The 7842-nt window shown below is 44.3% G+C and overlaps 1 long non-coding RNA gene across 1 annotated transcript; it reads right to left on the reverse strand.

The window, feature by feature from the left end:
• Positions 1–4: 4 nt before the first annotated feature.
• Positions 5–5574, reverse strand: LOC142922970 (uncharacterized). Its single transcript, XR_012940446.1, has 2 exons — positions 4802–5574; positions 5–2585 (listed from the first exon to the last, which is right to left on the reverse strand). It is a non-coding gene; the product is annotated as an uncharacterized LOC142922970 (long non-coding RNA).
• Between the last annotated feature and the right edge of the window lie 2268 nt (positions 5575–7842).

Raw genomic sequence — 7842 nt, forward strand, 5'->3', positions numbered from 1 at the left:
GAAATCAGAGCAAAAACAACTTTAATGCAAGAAATGAACATTCCACAATCATTAAATTTCGATTTAAAGCTTTCGTGACTGCAGGGATTCGTATTCTTGGTTATTTCGGGAAAATTCTCACGACGAAATGTCGTGAGAATTTAAGTTAAATTTTTATTATTTTATTATTTCCCTTCTACGTGAATTTACCGAAAGAACCAAGAATATGAAACAATCATTAATTAAACAAAATAAATCACGTTACAGTTGCAACACAAGCGCCCGTCTTCAGGTGACAATCGCGATAGCCGCGATGTCTGCTGCGAGCAGCACGATGTCTGCAGCAGACACACCAATTGAAAGTTAAAATACATACATTTTAAACAGACATAGGGTGACTATCGAAGTCATACGTAAAGTGGCTAGGATATGTGCATGTTGTGTGATACACACCTCTATGTACGCACCAGTGATGTGCGGTGAGGTCAATGGCTGGGGAGGCACTGGCTAGTGTCAGAGCCAGATTCACATAGAGGGCGTGGCCTCACGGAGGGGGGCGTGGCCTCACTGAGGGGTGCGTGTTAGACACGTCCCCCTCAGTTATAGCTGCCTCCTCTGGTGCTTTTTCATTGCAATTTCATGACGAGACCAGCGAGCCTAAATATATTTATACACATACGTGAAATAAGTTACCTCGAGTATGGAAGGCGAGGACATGAAATGAAGGGGTCTACAAACATTACACACACGAACATATGCACACACAATTTGTGAAGTAGTGAATGCGAGGTGTGCAAGTCTCACACTAGCTCTTTACATCTGTGCAGTCCAGGCTGAAGCCTCTTCATTTCCTCGGTGCCAATGCCGCAGTCAAACAGGTTGAGTGTCTCCACAGGTTCCTCTCGATGCAGCAGGATCGAGGTGATGGCAGCGCAGTCTGGCAGGGACAGCCTTGTGAATGACAGGTCTATCTCAGTCATGGACCGAGTGGCATCACTCATGGACTTGCGGTCGTGCAGCTCGTGCACACAGTGCAGGAGACTGATGAGCCTGTGTTTGTCAACCTTCTGATTTTCCATGTTGTGATTGAGCCACTCGATTATTTCCTTTTGAGAATCTGCAGATGGAGGATCCAAGATACCCTCAAAGAACATCCATGGAGTGCTTGATGCTAGTCCACAAAAAAACCTCTGAAACACATCAAACCTCCCATCTTTGCTGTCCTCAATAGCTTTGATTATGTCACTCACTGGCCGTGTTGAATGTGTCAAATGCATGGCTATTGCTGCAAATAATTCCTGGATTGTTAAGTGTGAAAACGAATAACAACTCCCTTATTCTTAGTTCTTTCGGTAAAGTCACGTTGAAGGGAAACAACAAAATAATAAAACGTGACTTTACCGAAAGAACTAAGAATATGAATTACTGCAGTCACGAAAGCTTTAAATCAAAACAACTCCCTTGTTTAATGCCCTCACATGTGAACACTTTGTTGATGAATGTACTTCCTAGTTCAGAAGAACTAACAACACACTCTTCTAGATCTTTTTGGCTGAACACCTGGATGTTTTGCTGAACCCCTTTCAGAGCCATATTTGCAAGAGACAATAAAATTTCCTTGGCTCCGTGGCTGCCACGTCCATGGTGTTCTACGAGCCCAAACACGTATTGTGTGAAGAGGTCGGTCATTGATTTTAGGATAATCTCAGAATGATCAGACTTTTGTAAATGTTCCTTCAGTGTAATGGCTGCTATATGACAGAATGAAGGGTTCTGGGACAATGTATTCACTGTTTCATTTTCCTGCAGGAGCTTGAGTACTTTTTCTGCTAGATTCCTATCTTTGTAAAAATTGCGTAAAAATTATATTTTATCCTCATGGGAAAACCCAGCAATTTCAACAGCTCGATCAACATTCACTCCACTCAGCTGCGCCATGGCAATAGGTCTGGTCGTTATCAAGACCGAGGCCTTGGGCAAGAGGTTTCCATTCACTAGTGCAGCAATGATGCCTTCTACTGTTGCCGTCTTACGTGGATCAGTGCAAGCATTGGCATAGTGAAGGCACTTTCCAAACTCATCCAACCCATCCATAACAAAAAGGGTTCTCTCTTGGTTTGCGTAAACCTCATCCGCTTTTTTTCCCAAACATGAGTGCAGCACAGAAAACAGCTCTGCGAGTGACACCTCTCCAACATCATTTATCTCCCTGAACGTTATGAGCACGATGTGCTCAAAGCGTCGTGCAAACACTCTCTCACCTGACAGCAGGCTGTGCACAATGAATTTGCTCAACATGGTTTTACCGCTGCCTGGAGTTCCAACTACAATAACCAGTCGGGGGTGTGTTTCTTTTCCAATGAGATCAAAGATATTATTGTAAGTCATCCCTTCTCTCTGTGCTCTCTTCATCAGCTCCTTGTGCTGTTTGCCTCTCGCTAGTAACTCGTGCTGCTTGGTTTCTTGATGGCGGTAGTAGGGAACCAGAATTGGCTTCACCATTCTCTCCAGCAAAAATACTGCAGGTTCTCCAGGTCGTGCGTTGTAGTCTCGTGTTAATGATGTCAGCTTCAGCAAGAATTCTCTGTAATCATCACCAGGGTTATCTAAATTAAACAAATCATTTAAAAAACAAATTAGTTTCATTTACACTAAAAAAACATTCCTATAACAGACAAATATGTTTAAAATAAACTACGTAAAAAAAAGCATATTTCATCATGGAAAATGTATTGCCATCATGTACATCACAAATTATTGTGTGGACATTTTCCCGATGTGTATTCTACATATCTCAACAAAAATTTACCACCACTTGTCTTGTTTGTTTTGCATGTGAAACAAGATAGTACCACCACATTTGAAATTACGATGTACATCAGCATAATCCCAACCTAATGCTATCAATTTGTGTCTAAAATGCACTGCTGCCTTGTCCTACAATTATTATTTTTTGTTGTTTAGGATGTTGAATTTTTCTTTTTATATTTCACTGGTATTGGGGTTGTGTTTCCTTTTCCATTTCAAGCTGGCCTACATCACCTAGCAAGGGGGCTACACTGTGGTTGAGTGCAGTACACCAGGCACGGTCCTAGCAGCAGAGAAGATGAAGTGCTTTCACCTCCACAACAGCCACATGAATTACAGAATTCGTAGCATCCCACGTGTTGCATCGTAGGTTCACTTAAACTTCAAATAATCTGGTTACTGCATCATCAGCAAGCACTGTGGCATCCACTACATTGGGGAGTGTCGATTTCCAATAGCAAATTTGCTCAACAACTTCCATCTGCTTTCCAAGTAAACACTGAACCCAGAGGCGCACCACTTGGGCAATGTTGACCATAAGAACCGTGATACCTCTGTATCTGATGTTATTTTTATCTCTCGGGAATCATATATTCAGAGTCATTTAATCACGTCGACTTTTTTTCTAAATGAGAGGGATACAAATTTGACGTTTAATCTGGAGTGAATTATAACCAATCCAGTTTCAGTTTCATTTATTTTGTATAGCCCTGTGAGCCATTCGGCTCTTGAATCGGGTGCAACCGCAACAAATAAAAACAGGAAAAAGAAACATCTTAAAGTGACTACGCGCAAACAGAAAAATCCAGGAAAAAACAGCAAAGTCTTCCAGAAAAAGCACTGTATATCAATGCTGTGTGCAAAAATCCCAGTGGGATGCAAGTCAAACAATAACAACCATAAGACAATTTAGAGTAAAGTTATCAGTCTAACTCTGTACTACAACAAACAAATATGGCTAAACCAAAACGTTTTCGAAATCACCAAAAGAAAGCTATAAAAGCAATGGAACAGTGATCATAAGAACTGATTGAAATTTTACAATAAACGATATAAATAGCATGTACTACCAAACTTTGCAGCCATAGCTGGCTGCATGAGTCACTCCATAACAGCAGGAGTATCAGTAGGAGTGTCAACATTTTTAAAAAGTTAAGAGGATAGAGTAGGTTCCGTTTCATGAGTCAATGGCAATAAAAGGCTGGGTGTCCTTAGAAATAGCAGTGATAGCTAGTCAATATAAAAAAATTAGGAGTAAAAAATGTCCACAAAGGAGGAGACATTGTACTGAGAAGATCAGATAGCCAAGGACGGAGCCATGTGGAACACCATAGAATGGGGGCTTCTGAACGGAAGGCAGTCATTGCTTGGAAAAAATAGGGCTCACTTTTAGAGGGTGAAGCAGAAGCAGTGGGGAAGTGTGTGAGAGATGCCTGCGTAGCAATGCCGATTCAAGAGGATGGAGTAGAAGCAGCTTCCATAATTTAAGAGAGGTGGTCATTCACCCTGCAGTTTCAACGACATGGCCTTGGTGGAATCCAGATTGTACCAAGTCATGGAGACCATGGCAGCAGATGGGTTTGCTGCCATGGCCAAACATTTTGGGCTTGACACTTGAAAGAGCTTCATAGCTCATTACATTTTTCCAGCTGAAATAAAATGTCTGTGTCTGAAGAGGTGAGAGAAAATCACCATGTTTAAGTCTTTTGCAAGGAAAATGAGGTGTAGGATAGGACAGAAATTCAGGAATGTTGGGGTCCAGTGTGGATGTAATGTTTTGATACTGACACACATTTCCATTATCCATCCATCCTTTCCTCCAAGTTGCTGATTCCTTGTACATACCCTGCTATGGAATGGAATATTAATGTCCTCCTTCTGAGAGGAATGTTGCCATGCAAGGGTGGTGCAGTTTGCTAATATTAAATGACAATTCATATCAGTTCAAAGCAATTATTTCACTTAAATTTGCCAGAGACATGCAAATGAATATGTGAAGTTTAGCATCACTCACGAGAAGCTGCTCCAGGGATGGCTTTACCCGCAGTTCAGCTCAGATCGACACCCATCACGTTGAGCTGCTGCTCATGCTGTGATATCCACTGATCCATGAGAGGGATCTCGGATCTCAGCGGCACCAGCACGGCTTCAATGAATCTCATGCACACTTCTTCTCCCTTGCCGAGCACCAGGTCAACCAGGTGCCGTGTTCGCACAATGGGGTCATTCTCGTTTTTGAGGGACGCGTATTCGCCGTACAGGACTATCTCTGTTTGACAGGAATGGTCAAGCACTTCTGAAGACTTCGCCTGGAGGTATTCCTGCAGTTTCACTTTGTTGGTTCTAATAATCTCATATGCAGGATCATTTGATGCCATCACGACCAATGCATCGAGTCACCTGAGGAAAATGAAAACAAACCACGTGTCACCTGTAAGCATAGTCATGTAATTTTAGCCAGGTAAAAGAAATAATAATTATAAAAATAAAATGTTGCTACTAAATTCTAAGAGGTCTCGGTTAGGTACAATTGTGACTCTAGCTATTTGATCGTGAATACATTGGGTTATTTAAATTGTAATAAAAGCTTAAAATTGTTATTGGAATATATAGAAATACGTAAAATTGCATCGAAACACTTTAGGCATCTCAAAACACTCTTCAGTACAAGCATTTGAACATTCACATGAACACAACACTACGATAAAAAAAGTAAAATGTAAACCTAATTCAAAACACCACACAGGTTTAGCAGATTAAGCAGCTGTGTGACACCACGTGCTCACTGCCTCGACCATCGTGATGCCACGCAGACGGCGAATTGCGCTGTAATGTGCAATGATCGGGATAGCGTCACCTCTAGTTGAGTGACGATTAGAGGGTGGGAGCCAGGTTTGATCTTGGGTAGTCCCTATGTAGTGGGCACTCCCATGCTCTCAATGTATGGGTAGAGGGTGCTCTGAGGTTGTCTAGAAGTGGTATGACGTCACATACCGCGTTCCCAGCAACGGCTGGCGGGGCCGTTTGTGAGGGGGCCGGGGGAGCTGACGGAGGGAGCCGACGGGGCCGGGGGGGGGGGGGGGCGACGGAGCCGGGGGCGGGGGGCGACGGAGCCGGGGGGGGGGCGACAGAGCTGGGGGGGCAACGAAGCCGGAGGGGGCGACGGAGCCAGGGGGGGGGGGCGTGAGCGACGGAGCCGGGGGGGGGCAATGGAGCCAGGGGGGGGCGATGGAGCCAGGGGGGGGCGATGGAGCCAGGGGGGGTTCGACGGAGCTGGGAGGGGGGGGACGACGGAGCCAGGGGGGGGCCGACGGAGCAAGGAGGAGGGGGCGACGGAGCCGGGGGGGCGGGGGGCCGGACGGAGCCAGGGGGGGCCGACGGAGCTGGGGGGGCGACGGAGCCGGGGGGGGGGGCGACGGAGCCGAGGGGGGGGGCGATGGAGCCGGGGGGCGGGGGGGGGCGATGGCGCGAGCAGAGGGAGCCGACACTGACTTTCTCATACATTATGCACTGACTCACTCACACATCATGCACTGACTCGCTCATCATGCGCTGACTCGCTCATCAGGCGCTGACTCGCTCATCATGCGCTGACTTACTCACACATCATACACTCGCACAACCACTGACCCATTCACTCATCATACACAGGTTCACTCATCGTGTGCTGGCTCACTCGCACATCATACACTCACTCTGCCGCTGACTCACTCACACATCATACACTGACTCACTCATCATGCGCTGACTAACACGTCATACACTCACTCAACCTAATACTAACTCACTCATCATACGCTGACTCGCACATCATACACTCACTCAACCTAATACTGACTCAATCATCATATGCTGACTCGCACATCATACACTCACTCACGCTGCTGCTGACTCACTCACACATCATACACTGGGAGTGTCGTGCTGCCAGCTATGGCTGCAGGTTTTGTCGTACGTGTTATGTATATCGTTGTTAAATTTAAAATCACAGTTCTTATGATTACTGTTGTTACATTGTTTTTTTAGCTTTATTTTGGTCTGGTTGTGGTGTAATAGTTTTCTGCAATGTAGATTCATATTTTGTTTGTTGCGGTTGCACCCGACTTAAGAGCCGCATGGCTCACAGGGCTATACCTAATAAATGAAACTTGAAAACTTGAATATGCTTCACGGAAATGAGTAAACATGACCTTTTGTGGAGGTAGTGTTTGTGTGGGAAAGCCAAAACTTAAAGTACACACATGAGGCAGCGTCAATGTTACTGTAATGTTCATTATGTTAAATAAATCACTTATACAGGACAGCAGTGGTCCATGCGTCTGTGCAGCCACCTTCCTACGTCTTTGAATCTCCACCTACATTGTCTCTTAGGAATCCTTCAAAATGAGCGGCACGTTACATCATCATCAGCAGCCATTGTCTCTCTACCGCTGAATGAACGCCTCCCTATATTTGTTTAACGTGAGAAATTAATGAAAAAAAGTCTTAATTTAACATTTTTTATTAGTATCAATAATAACGAAGCATCTGGTCAGTGAGTATGCACCACGTGCATTTACAACAGCATGCAGAGCATGAGACTATAACGAGTTTTGTACATCATGTTTGTAAACCCAAGTAACCCATTCTTTAGTATGAGATATTTATACATTTAACTCTTTGTGTATTGAGCTGTGTGTATTGCATTGCTGCAAACTAAATATCTATACTGTACATATACAGGCCGGTCTGACTTAACCAGCGTTCTTTTTACAAGAATGTGCTATAACAAGCAATATTAATTTATCCCTGGGGTGTCACTATATACGTATGATTTTATGAGTAGTCAAAGAGTACGAGGAGATAATGTAATAGGGAGAAGGGGGTGAGGGCGTGGGCTTAGTCGCTTTTTCTCTCATAAAGCACACATCTCCACAGGAAATGAAAAAAATAACACCTGGCAAATGGACATACATTGATGTTTACGCCCAAGGCGCAACAACTCTATTGGTTTCACTATCGTACAGCTCCACGCTACACACAGCAGACGCGTGCTCCCTACAGAGGATAAACTGT

This window comes from Petromyzon marinus, unplaced genomic scaffold, assembly GCF_048934315.1.
Source record: "Petromyzon marinus isolate PM22_M1 ecotype Great Lakes invasive population unplaced genomic scaffold, UKy_Petmar_22M1.pri1.0 PM_Scaffold_24, whole genome shotgun sequence".
Lineage (NCBI taxonomy): Eukaryota > Metazoa > Chordata > Hyperoartia > Petromyzontiformes > Petromyzontidae > Petromyzon > Petromyzon marinus.